This window comes from Tamandua tetradactyla, chromosome 3 (genome assembly GCF_023851605.1).
Source record: "Tamandua tetradactyla isolate mTamTet1 chromosome 3, mTamTet1.pri, whole genome shotgun sequence".
In the NCBI taxonomy this organism is placed as follows: domain Eukaryota; kingdom Metazoa; phylum Chordata; class Mammalia; order Pilosa; family Myrmecophagidae; genus Tamandua; species Tamandua tetradactyla.
Genome location: NC_135329.1, coordinates 67,452,563 through 67,465,985, shown reverse-complemented (window position 1 = coordinate 67,465,985; position 13,423 = coordinate 67,452,563). Strand labels below are relative to the sequence as shown.

Sequence of the window (13,423 nt, the reverse complement as noted above, 5' to 3'; positions counted from 1 at the left end):
TTCTGGTTGTTATTTGCATGAAATATCTTTTCCCAACCTTTCACTTTCAACCTATGTTTATCTTTGGGTCTAAGATGTGTTTCCTGTAGACAGCATATAGAAGGATCCTGTTTTTTAATCCATTCTGCCAATCTATGTCTTTTGATTGGGGAATTCAGTCCATTGACATTTAGTGTTATTACTGTTTGGATAATATTTTCCTCTACCATTTTGCCTTTTGTATTATATATATCATATCTGATTTTCCTTCTTTCTACACTCTTCTCCATATCTCTCTCTTCTGTCTTTTTGTATCTGACTCTAGTGCTCCCTTTAGTATTTCTTGCAGAGCTGGTCTCTTGGTCACAAATTCTTTCAGTGACTTTTTGTCTGAGAATGCTTTAATTTCTCCCTCATTTTTGAAGGATAATTTTGCTGGATATAGGAGTCTTGGTTGGCAGTTTTTCTCTTTTAGTATTTTAAATATATCATCCCACTGTCTTCTAGCTTCCATGGTTTCTGCTGAGAAATCTACACAAAATCTTATTGGGTTTCCCTTGTATGTAATGGATTGTTTTTCTCTCGCTGCTTTCAAGATCTTCTCTTTCTCTTTGACCTCTGACATTCTAACTAGTAAGTGTCTTGGAGAACGCCTATTTGGGTCTAATCTCTTTGGGGTGCGCTGCACTTCTTGGATCTGTAATTTTAGGTCTTTCATAAGAGTTGGGAAATTTTCAGTGATAATTTCTTCCATTAGTTTTTCTCCTCCTTTTCCCTTCTCTTCTCCTTCTGGGACACCCACAACACGTATATTTGTGCGGTTCATATTGTCCTTGAGTTCCCTGATACCCTGTTCAAATTTTTCCATTCTTTTCCCTATAGTTTCTGTTTCTTTTTGGAATTCAGATGTTCCATCCTCCAAATCACTAATTCTATCTTCTGTCTCTTTAATTCTATGATTGTAGCTATCCATTATTTTTTCTATGTTTGCTACTTTATCCTTCACTTCCATAAGTTCTGCGATTTGTTTTTTCAGTTTTTCTATTTCTTCTTTATGTTCAGCCCATGTCCTCTTCATGTCCTCCCTCAATTTATCGATTTCATTTTTGAAGAGGTTTTCCATTTCTGTTCGTATATTCAGCATTAGTTGTCTCAGCTCTTGTGTCTCATTTGAGCTATTGGTTTGTTCCTTTGACTGAGCCATATTCTCAATCTTTTGAGCGTGGACAGTTATCTTCTGCTGCTGGCATCTGGGCATTTATTCAGATTTCTCTTGGTGTTGGACCCAGCAAGGTTGTAATATTTTTCTGTGAAATCTCTGGGTTCTGTTTTTCTTATCCTGCCCAGTAGGTGGCGCTTGTGGCACACGTTTGTCTGCGGGTCCCACCAGTAAAAGGTGCTGTGGGACCTTAAACTTTGGAAAACTCTCGCCGTCCTGGGGGTTCGCTAGCCGAAACGGCTTGAGCCGGCCCGGGGTCCGAACGCAGGGAGGGTTGCTGGTCGCCGCAGCCAGGGAAAGAGCCCGTCCGAATTTCCTAGTCGGCCCTGGGCAACAAGCGTGGCGGGAGGGCGCCGGCGGCAGCGGCCCGCCCGAGAGAGTGCACGTTCCCCGGGAGTCACGGGTTTGGAAGGGGCCTCCCCCACCCGTCACCGTTCTCCGCGGCCTGGGGGTTTCCGATCCAATTCTCTCAGTTGGTCCGGGGGCTGCGCGTGGTGTGGGCGCCAGCCGTCTTTGTTTCAGGGGACCGCCTCTCCAATTCTCCCAGCCGGCCCGGGAAGGGGGAAGGGAGTAACTCCGGCCGCTTGCCACCCCGCCCGGTAAGGCCCGCGCGCCTCGGCGATCTCACCCGAGCTGCTTCTCTCAGCCAGCCAGCCGTTCCAGGATGGGGTACGCTGTCTTTTTTATCTCTGTTGTGGCTTTGGGCGCTTTCTGTATCGTTTCTACTCCCCTAGTAGGTGTCCTGGAGAAGAAACTAAGATCCGCGCGTCTTACTAAGCCGCCATCTTCCAGGAAGTCCCCCCTCTTAGGTTTTAAGCACATCACTCTGGCCATGATTTCCCTGGTGGATCTATTTCTGATACATTTTTCATATTATAACATTATTGGTCCTCTCAAGAACAGGAAGATAGGTTCCAGGGTTGCAGCAACTGCACCATCTTCAGGCACTATGCAACATTGACCATATGGAGGCAACGTCCACTGAGGAGCCAAGGTGACAGAGCCAGGAGGCACAGCTATAGGTGTCCACAGTAGCAAGTGTCTCTATCCACTTCTTGGGCATGACCGGAAGATGTGGCTGGTACCTTTAAGTTTGCAGGGCCATAGAAACTGGCCATGTCAGTAATTCAGATGGGGAGATACCATGTGCAGCACGAGGTTCTGGTTTAATCATGTGGGCACTGTAGTCAAAACAAAGGTCCAAAGGTCCAATTTCTTCTTTACATTTTTCTGTTTTCTGGCATGAACAGGCTCTGGGAATCAAACCCAGGTCTCCAGTATGGCAGGCGAAAATTCTGCCACTGAGCCACTGTTGCACCACCCCAATTTCTTCTTCACATTTTTACTACAGTTATGTTAGTTGATGGACAGAACTTAATTTTTATACTGGCCTTGCAAGTCTTTTTTGTTGAAGATGAAGCTCTGACTTGTAGCGAAATGCAGGCACTTTCAGAGAAGCACTAGATTACATCAGTATGACTGACATGGAAATTTGCCTATTTCTGTGACATATAAAAATCTTTAAAACAACAAAACCCATAAGTAGCAGCACTATATTGTCCAGCATTCTATGCTAATAGGACATTTGAAAATTTCTTTTAATTTCTATAATATCATCTAAATATTTCTTATGTAACTTATAATATGTTAAATGACTTAACCATCTTTTATCACTTCATTTTCCTTCAATGTAAAAGAGTAAATTCTTTGCACCTGCTTGAAATGAAAAAATATCCTTTAGGGTTCGACCTTGAGAAAGCAAAATGTTGAAAGCTGTCAAGTTTGAAACAGTATTTTTTTTTAAACCAAGAGAAAGACTACCTCTTTTAAAAGTGAAAAGATTTGGGTGGGCCACGGTGGCTCAGCAGGCAGAGTTCTCACCTGCCATGCCCGAGACCCGGTTTCAATTCTCGGTGCCTGCCCATGCAAAAGAAAAGAAGTGAAAGGACTTGATATTTAAACAATCAAAGACATGATAAAGTTAACAAAGTACAAGCAGTTATTCTGATATAATAAAGACTTTCTGCATTTTATCCAGATTATTTAGGAAAAAAAAATTATGCCCTCTACTAAAATGCAGATGAATAATCCAAGGAAACTTTGTTACTTTAATAAAGAGACAATGAAACCATAGTTCTCATCAATATATTATTTGATACTAAAGTCTTTAAAGTTTTATAGACCTATCACATTTTTCTTAACTTTGACCATAATTTCCTTTTCTGCAAACCTTCTGTGACTTTATCTACTCCGGTTCCGTCTTATGTATTCCTTATTTTTAACAACCATTCATTTTACTCTAAGACATAATTATCCTTTTTTCCTTTTAATAAAAATATGTCCTTTTATCTTTCATACTTAATTACCAAAAAATTTTTAGTAATTAAGCAAACATCTCACAACAACGTACAATTATCAGAAAACTGAAACTCTTCAGAATGATGATAAATACATAAAATAATTTAGTCAATGCATTTTTGAAACAGTCATATACAATTGTTGTAAGAATTAATGGCACATGTAGGCATTTTGTCTGTACAGTTTTGTTAAATCCTTAGGGGCACATTAGCTTTATGACATCAAATGAGGGTAAAGCTGAGAATAAGCTTTGCAGTCTTGTATAAAAGCTATCAAAACAGAGTATTTTACAGGATTTTTTGATGTTTTTGCCATTTGCCAGGGCTGCTCCTTTATATACATCCTTTTAAAAATAATCATTAGGCAGCTTCTTCACCAGGCATGGGGCACCTTAGGCAGACACAGGCTAAGGCATTTGCTTTTGGTTACCAGGAGGAGAAGGTTTTCCTCATTTAATTAATTCCCTGGTAGAGTATTCTCTCATAACTAGAATTTTATTTACTGGCCAAACAGGGCTGTTAAAGGCACTTTGTGCATTCTTGCTATTTCTTTAATCACATCAGTTATTGTTTGATGTCCTCCTAGGGGTTCTAGGTTTTTTGAATTCCAATCCCTATTAACAAACCTAACTCTAACCTTTGGCTGGGTCTTTTCATGGCCTCTTAATTTTAAAAACTGACAGCCGGCACTTCCATATCATCATTTCTTTAATTTAATGTAATTGTTCTGAAAGGTCACTAAAGCAGAGGTAGAAGTCTGCAAATCTCTTCTTAACTGTGACTCTTCTACCAACATGCAGATTTCTCTGTCTTCCTTGAGACAGTGATCAGCACACAAGGGCCACCGACTGCACTGCAGTCAGGCAAGTGGGTGACCCCTTCCCACAGAGAGGAAGCAGCCTACCTTAGGATCCCCCTACGGTCCTGACAGTCCTTCGTCTGTTGAAGGTGGACCATTAGCCAGCGAAGGAGTTATGAGCATCTCCATACTCCCTCGGTGGTCCCCATTCATCCAGGGGGGTAGCCCCCCTTCGCAGACATTAGGGCCCCCCTGGTACCCTCCCCAGTGAGTCTTCTTTCCTGGAGTTCATGCCACCAGTGGCCAGAGGCTCTAGTCTGTTGGATGACTCACCAAGTGTCCCAGCCCAAAGGAGTTTTTCCAGGAAAAAGACTAAAGAAAATGCTAGGCACTGATTGAGACATGAATTTTACTTAGGGGAACTTACAGGCTAGTGAGTCGAGTCCAGGCCCTCTAAAGGTGGTTGATTCAGAGCTCCACATGAAAAAAGCACTGTGTTGATCAGCGCTGAAAGCAAAGCTTTAGAGCGGGCATAAACAAGGAAAGCACAGAACCAAGAGAGTGTATGCACCTGTTGCTAACAAAGTTAAGTGTTTCCTAATGTTAGTCTCACTGGGCACAATTCTTCACGGAGTTAACCATGGGCAAAGACAGTGAAGGCACAGAGCTGGCAGAGTTAACCATGGGCAAAGACAGTGAAGGCACAGAGCTGGCAGAGTTAACCATGGGCAAAGATAGTGAAGGCACAGAGCTGACAGAGTCCAAGCAGTTATGTGCATAATTGCTGACAAAGTTGAAAGAGTTGGGAGATATTAAAAAAAAAATGCAAAAACATTATTCTGTTACACCAGTCTTCAGCAATTTTTTATTTCATATACTTAGATATAAATGTCAAATATGTACTTTTTATGTGCAAAAATAAATAATTAAATGAGTGCATCAATCAGATAGTAAGTTTTGAATTAGAGAAATCAGGCTCTAAGACTTATCTTGAGAATAAGCTTCTCCATTTTCCAAAAAAATCATTAAGGAATCCTTCCCTTGATAGCCAAATCAGAATGCATTGACTCTTGACTGCAAAATTCATTTCTAATATGAGAAAAGGGCAATGTTGTCCAATACTACCATAAAACCGGGGAGCTCTTTTGCATTTTTGTAATTCTCCAAAGAGCTGGCCAATTTGACAATGACCTTCAAGTAAAGTTTTGTTTTGTTTTTATGCATGAAGTTTGCTTTGAAAATATGCTTACACAATGTTAACAAGAAGCATTTATGAGAATAATATGTGAATAAAGTGAGCAGGAACTTACACAGATATATTTGAAGTTAAACCTTCTCACAAATCATTCTAGTAACAGCCAGAATTCTCAATAGAAATCTGGTGCTATGCAGATATTTTTGACATAACTGAATAATTTTGAAATATACAAATTTACACCTACAGAGAAGAGATGTCAAAGGCAAATTGGGCCTCAGAGTGAATAATCCTAAATATGAATTTTCCTCACCCCAGCTGATCCAGAGATGAGCCAGGTTCTGAATGACTGAGTTAGGTGAGGTGCTGCCAGTGTTTGCTAATTTATAAACCAGAATGCCAACTGACTTACTTTCAGAAATTCATCTAGCTGGAGGAAAATTTTGTCAATCATGTCTGGCCCAAAACTCTGCTATTTCCCAGAGCCTTGGGGTAAAATTCACATTCCTTGATTGTCACATGAATTCCTGCATAACTGTCTTTCTACCTATCATTAGAGTTTCTTCTTCCCCATTCTCACACCCCCTTCACTGCTCGGCAGCCTCCGTGGACTGCTTTTCAGAACTAGCCATGAGCTCTCTCATCTTCTTGCTGTTTTAAACGCTACTTTTGTCTCAAGGGCTTGCGCATGATTCATCCTTCCCATCCTCTGTGGATCCCACAGTGCATAAACATTTTATCCCACTCGTACTTTTTTCTCAGTTCTGACAACTTTTCTTCTCCAAAAGCTACCATGATTCAAACCGTGTGAGGTCCCTTCTCAGTGGACCGTAATACCACTTTGCTGTTCAATGAGAGGAGCAATGTTTTACAAAGAAGGCATTCTTCTATGAAGGAGGGTGGCATAAAACAATTCCCTGTCTCTACACCCCTTGAAGGCAAGGACTGGTTCTTATTGGCCTCTGTTTCTCTAGGGGTAAGAATAGTATCCGAGAGACGAGCACTGCACAAATCAACACATGGTAACCAAAGCCGTTTATTGGATTAGTCCACTCCCTTTTATTGCCAGCCCAACCAAGAATTCAAAAGCTTATTGAAGGTCTTAAAGTGAATATTTTCAATAAGTTAGATAGGGAGATATACCCTTTTACTCTGCAATAATTTTATCAAGATAATTTGACAATGCTTAATAAATAGCAACAATCTCTTATTTGTCAACTCACTTTAATCCATAACACCCAGGCAAGGCAGATGCAAATACAATCCACTAGTGCCAGCGTATTTCCTTGGTGTCTCTACAGCAGGCCAGAGTTATTCCCGGGGGGTCTTGACTTGTAACAGTTATGCAACATGATCCATATGCAGTTAATCCTTTGGAATATGCCACCTCCCTCTATGAACACTTTTTTCCATTTTGTGGTTATTTTGTCATTTTTATTTTCAGAGCGTAACTTTGTCCCGTGCTCTGATTACAGTGGAATACATGAAGCATGGTGATACACCAACAGTAGAGGCAAAGAGGCAGTATCTTATACTTCTTATTGATGTTTAAAATGTAAAACACTGAAAAGCACAAAGTATAAGGCATACCTTCCTTGCTAAGTGCAAATTTTAGTCTGTATGTGAAATAATTTACCAAATTTGAATACAATCTATCTTGGTTTGGAGCTGTTTTGTACCTCAGCAAAGGGCATGTTCTTTTAATCTACTCCTGTGGGTGCAGACCCGCTGTGGGTGGGAACTTTTGATTAGGTATTCAGTTGAGATGTGACCCAGCCCATACAAGGCAGCTCTTAATCCTTTCCTGGCATCCTTTACGAGAGTGTAAAGGACAGAACCACCAAGAGAGCTCACAGAGAGCGAGAAACACCCACAGAAAATGAAAGACCAGACATGAAAGCAACGAAAACTGACAGAGAAGGACCAGCAGGCATTGCCATGTGTCTTGGAGCCGGCCAGGATGTCATTGGCCTTTTTTCAGTGAAGGTATCATCTTGTTGATACCTTAACTAGGACATTTTCATGGCCTTAGAACTGTAAATTTGTAAACTAATAAATCTCCATTATAAAAGCCACCCCATTTCTGATATAGTGCATTCCAGCAGCTTTAGCTAACTGGAACATTATCTTTTAAATAGAAGTGCATTCTTTATAATAATTGCTAATTGCTCGATTTTAAACTTGCTTTAAAACTAAACAATGAATTAAGAAAATAGATATTATAATGTTATTAATTATTTTGACAGACAAATTAATATTTTCCCCTTTGTAAAAAATATATTACTCTAATATTAAGGCCTTAATCAACTACTTCTTGCCCTTTATTCTCTGTAATATTTATTTTATTAATTGCTCTTATTTTGGACATTATTACTATTGGAAATAATTTTATCATGTTGAATATAGGGGTTAAAAACTGTTCACTCCAGAGTCAAAGACATTCGATACCTCACATTATAGGCAGAGCATGGAAAACTCTGCAATACACAGCCAGAAAAGTCTGTTCAAAACCTGTGGCATATAGACTCATCAGTCCATCTATTCCATCATCAATTCATTGATACATTTCATCTTTGAGCTACAAATATATGCCAAACACTCACCAAACACTGCAAATAGAAATGTGCCACTAATCTCAAGGAGTCTTCATATGACCACAGGAGAAGAGACAGAAAATCTAAGAAATAAAATAATGAGCAGGGATGTTCATTCTGTTTACTGATTTATTCCAAAAGCCTATTCTAGTAAACTTTCAATAAATATCTGTTGAGTTAATATGTGCTGTGATGAAAACCTGCAGAGGTTAAAGATGAGGGTTTGGGAGGAGTTGGTTGTGGTCATGGAGTGTCTTGGAGCTGGGCTTCATAGAAGAAGTGATCTGGGTTACCACACTGACCCACAGATTGGTGAGAATAAGTGATTGCAGTTTTTTTTTTTCCTCAACATTTTATTATGAGAATTTTCAAACAGAGAGAAAATTTGAAAGAATTTTACAGTGAACATCCACTCACTCACTACCTGGATTCTACAATTAACATTTTACTATATTTGCTCTTTATCATATTTCTAAACAGTCCATTATTCATTAACCAATCCATCTTTTTTTTTTTGTATGTTGTATGAAGACATTTCATTCTTTTTCCATGTGACTATCCTGTTACTACAGCACCAGTTACTTGATTTCTTGTGGGGGAAGGATTGCAGTTTTGACCACTGAGTTTGAGGATGATTTTTGCACAGCCTTGTTTGTGACAATAGTCGAGCAAAACAGATGTGGAAGACGGTTTGGGAAAGGGGAGGTGGGAAACTGCGGGAGGATGCATTAACAGACAGCTGCGATAGAACAGGCAGGAGATAAGCAGGTCTGAACTAGGGCATGAGTGTCAGTGATTGAGAAACGAGACTAAAAATCAGAAACGAACGGCGTCCCTCCTGCATAAAGTATGTGCCTTCCCAAAGACAAAACCATGATCCAAGTGACAGCTTTCTATAGCTCCAATTTTGGAATTCTATCAAAGTTAATAACCCTATTCCAATAGAAAGCACTAGCTCCTTCCTAAAATTGGTACTTTTTGGAGAAAAGCCAGTACCTGTGGGAAAGTTCAATTATAGTTTCACCATCTGATCTTTATAATTGATCCAGGAACATTGGATGGTCTCCAGCATTCCTGGATGTTGATATTAATGAGATACAATTTCATAGTTATTACTAAGCCAGTTATTCCATATTCTGCCAAGAATATAAAAGTACCAGATCTTCTAGTACCATAAATATTTTTACATGTAGAAAATGAATGAGGATATTAAGAAAAGAAATACAAATATTATCCAAAGCAGACTTTTGTCTCCTAAGGGGAAAATAAATTATATCCTTTCATAAAGAAATTAATGTTTAATGGGCAGTAGCCCTAAAATCAAATTCATTAACTAACTCTTTTACAATGAATTCTCCTTTGATTTATGAAAAAAATATTTAGTTCCAGATTTAAAAATAATTTCATGGTGATATCAAAAGGATCCTTATTTCTTTGCAGTGTTTGTAATTTGTATTAGTCTTCCTGAAAACATCAAAGGCAATTTTTTGGTTTGGTCAATATAACAAGGATAAGATCCGATATATTGCTCTTATACTTGGCATTTTCTTTGACATTTTACAGCTGTATAGAGTCATCCTTTTCTGTGATTATTTTATTTTGCACTTTTCTTTGTCCTGCAGAACCTTGTTTCTGGAAGAAAATTTATAGAGTTATGTAGACAGATGAGTTCCAGCCAGGGGTTTCAAGATCATATGTTCATGAAAAGGTATTAGATTTAAGAGCTATATTCCATAAGGTAAAATCTTAAATACAATTTCACAAATATTTCTTAAAGTAAGACAGGTCTACCTAAAACTGGTGTTTGAATTGAACTGTATTTGTATCAAGCAAACTTAGTCACAGTGATTACTTCATTCTTAGCAGAATTTTAGCTTTGCAGTTGTATATGCGTTTGAAAAATAGGATAAATAAAAATTAAAAAGTGAATTAGGTAAGACTTAAATGTAGACCTTACAAAATAATGGGAAAACCATCTTAAATTATTTAAAAGAAAACTGTGACCAAATTGATAAAGTGAATTACCTAAATGATGTTATTGACAGGTGAATTACTGATTATTGGTTCAAATAGAACCTTTCAACTTGGTAATATGTTTCAAATACATTTGTTCATCAAGACCCCCTTTTTAAAACCCATCTGAGAAAGAAATCTGAATTACCTAACAATAGTTAAAAAATATTTTCATTATAATAATTCAATGCAAACTAGAAAATTATTAAACTTAAAAAAATTAATGAGTATGAAAATAATATTATACCCAAATGAGGATAAAATAATGTTTATTCTACTTTGTGCATATTCATTAATAGTGTACTATAGTAAAATATATGAATTTAAGAGAAGCTCATGCTAGAATATAAAGGGAAATTTTCCAAAATGTAAAATAATGTCTATAGTAAAAAAGATTAGAAATAAATGTATGTATGTTTATAAATTTAAAAAGCAGAGTTTATTTTTCCTTTTTCTACTTTTCTATTTGTAATAGATTGATTTTAATTTCTCATGTGTTAAAGATAAAATGACATTTCAATACAATATTTCTCTCACAAGTTCACATGTAAATGTTAATGAAAGAAAATGACTCACATACTATTGATTTTCATTAAGAATTTTCTAGGTTCGGCATAAACGTTTTTCTTAGACAAAAAATAACACACAAATGCCACCATTGAATTTTGATTTTTTATTGTCAAATGTTTCCATCGAATGTTTATTTCATAATTTGAGCTTTATACCAAATAGATTCTTTAATCATATGCCTCATGGAATTTTCTGACGATATGATTCATTTATTTTTAATTTTATTTAAAAATGCTTTATTGTATAATATAGCATATGCACAAAGCAAAGAAAGAAGCAATAATTTTCAAAGCACACCTCAACAGAAAGTTAGAGAACCGATCCCAGAGTTTGTAATAGGCTACCATTCTGTTATCTCAGATTTTTCCTGCTAGCTGCTCCAAAACACTGGAGGCTAGAAGAAATCTCATTATAGTGATTCAGCAGCCAGACTTGTCTGTTAAATCCCATTTTCTTGGTAACACTTCCTCTTCTTTTAATCTTCTCCCAACCTGCAAGGAATTTTGGGGAATGCCTGTTCTCGCTTTTTCATGTTGAGAAGGGTGTCCACAGGGAAGGATAAAGGGGTTTAATTAATTGATAATGCTGGAGAGGCTGGTCCCTCTGGGTTTCAGAATTTATCTGACCTAGGAACCCTCTGTGGATTATATGTTCCAGGAAGGCAAATGTAGTGTATGAGACCTTTGTAGAGTCTCAGTTCGAGCCTAGGTGTTCTTAAAAGCCAACAGGAGTGATGTTGATACAGGTTTAGCAAACCACAAAAATTAGCACTCCCTAACTAAGTAGCGTCTGGAACAGCCGCTTGACTCCATCTGATCTCTCTTGACCACTGATGCCTTATTTTATTATACTTCTTTTCCATATGATTAATTTTTAATACTCAATATTAATATGATACCTTAGGGGCTCTGTACACAGAAAGACCATCTTAGATTTTACATCTGTGTCAATATTTGCTAGTTAAGCCACTGAACCAGAATACTCTGGAGAACATTCAGGCACACCTCATTTTACTTCACTTCACTTTACTGTGCTTTGCAGATATCACTTTTTTGTTTGTTTTACAACTTGAATGTTTGTGGCAGCCCTGCTCTGACCAAGTCAATTAGTGCCATTTTTCCAACAGTATGTGACTATTCCATGTCTTCGTTTCACATTTTAATTAAGGTGTGTATACTAGTTCTTTAGCCATAGACTACTGCACATTTAAGTAAATGCAATATGGTATAAATAACTTTTATATTCACTGGTATATTGAAAATACTGTGTGATTTGCTTTCTTGCAATATTCACTTTATTGTGATGCTCTGGAACTGATCCTGCAAAATCTCTGAGGTGTTCCTGTAATAAAAGCTGTAAAAATTAAGGTGTAGGCGGTGATGAAAAATTATTGGAATTTTTATCAGACAGAGCTGACTCTAAATTTTAGCTAAATTATTCACTGCCTTAATGACCAAAGATAATAATAATAATAGCTGACCAAGAAGCAAGACGAATGAAGTGGGAGGAATTCAGCAGCAGTGCTGACCTTGAGTTTCCTTGGAGTCTTTTTGGATCAACGTTGTCCTTAATGATGGAGAAACCAGGAAAACAGAAAAAATGAAAACCGAAGATGGGAAAGTAGAAAAACACTCTCTTTTCTGTGATGGAGAGTCTGTTTCAGGAAAGGTAAACCTAACCTTTAAGCAACCTGGAAAGAGGTTAAATTCAATTAGAATTGAATTTGTAGGTCAAATTGAACTTTTCAATGACAGGAGTAATACTCAGGAATTTGTAAACCTGGAGAAAGAATTGACATTTCCACGAAAACTGACTCAGAGCAGAAGTTATGACTGAATTCACGCAACGTGAAAAGCCGTATGGATCTCACATTGGTGCCAATGTCCACATGAGTTATTTTTTTAAAGTGACAATAGTTAGAAACTTGACAGACTTGGTAAAAAGAGTATGATATTACTATTTATGACCTTGTCACCTACCCTGATGTTAGCAATTTTGTTAAAATGAAGCAGGCATTGGAGATTGTCTACACATGGAATTGGAACATAATAAATCAAAGCATTATTAAAGGATGACTGTTGGAAAAAATGTATTTTTTATTAGCAAAAATAAAAATTCAGCATATGGAGTTACAATTGATCACAAAAGAGATCACAGGAATAGGACCCAGAAACAAACAATTGCCAAATATGAAACAATAGATTCATATTTTTATCCATTGTTTCATAAACAATGACTAAGACTATTTTTGGTGGGAGATGACCTAACTTCAACAATGAGAGATGTGAGCCATAAATTTTCAGTAAGGTACTTTATGAATCCTTGTAAGAGAGGAAGACAGAAGGTACTTCAAGCAGGAGATCATTTTATCAAGAAAAGCGCTGAAAACTTAAAGAAACAGAGAACAAACTCTCATGAGCTTTTTGAAACTCCAAAATCACAGGCATCTGCTGAACAGCTTGAAATGTGAATTGAATGTGAGAAAAAAAGAAAAACCAAATACTCCTGTAAATATTGAGATTAAATTCAGCAGGTTGAAAATGGTTGCGGCACGTAGATGGAAAAAGACCACAACTCCATTTGTAATAGTTTTTCTTTATCTTACGCTGCTGCATATGCTTTATGATAAAACTAAATGTTTTTCATATATATACACTTTAACAAGTGCTTTCTCTGAGACACTGGAACTTTCTTAAA

General features: G+C 37.4%; 1 pseudogene; it reads left to right on the top strand.

The window, feature by feature from the left end:
• Window positions 1-4,994: 4,994 nt before the first annotated feature.
• On the top strand, window positions 4,995-13,196 carry LOC143675601 (vacuolar protein sorting-associated protein 26A pseudogene; annotated as a pseudogene).
• Window positions 13,197-13,423: the final 227 nt, after the last annotated feature.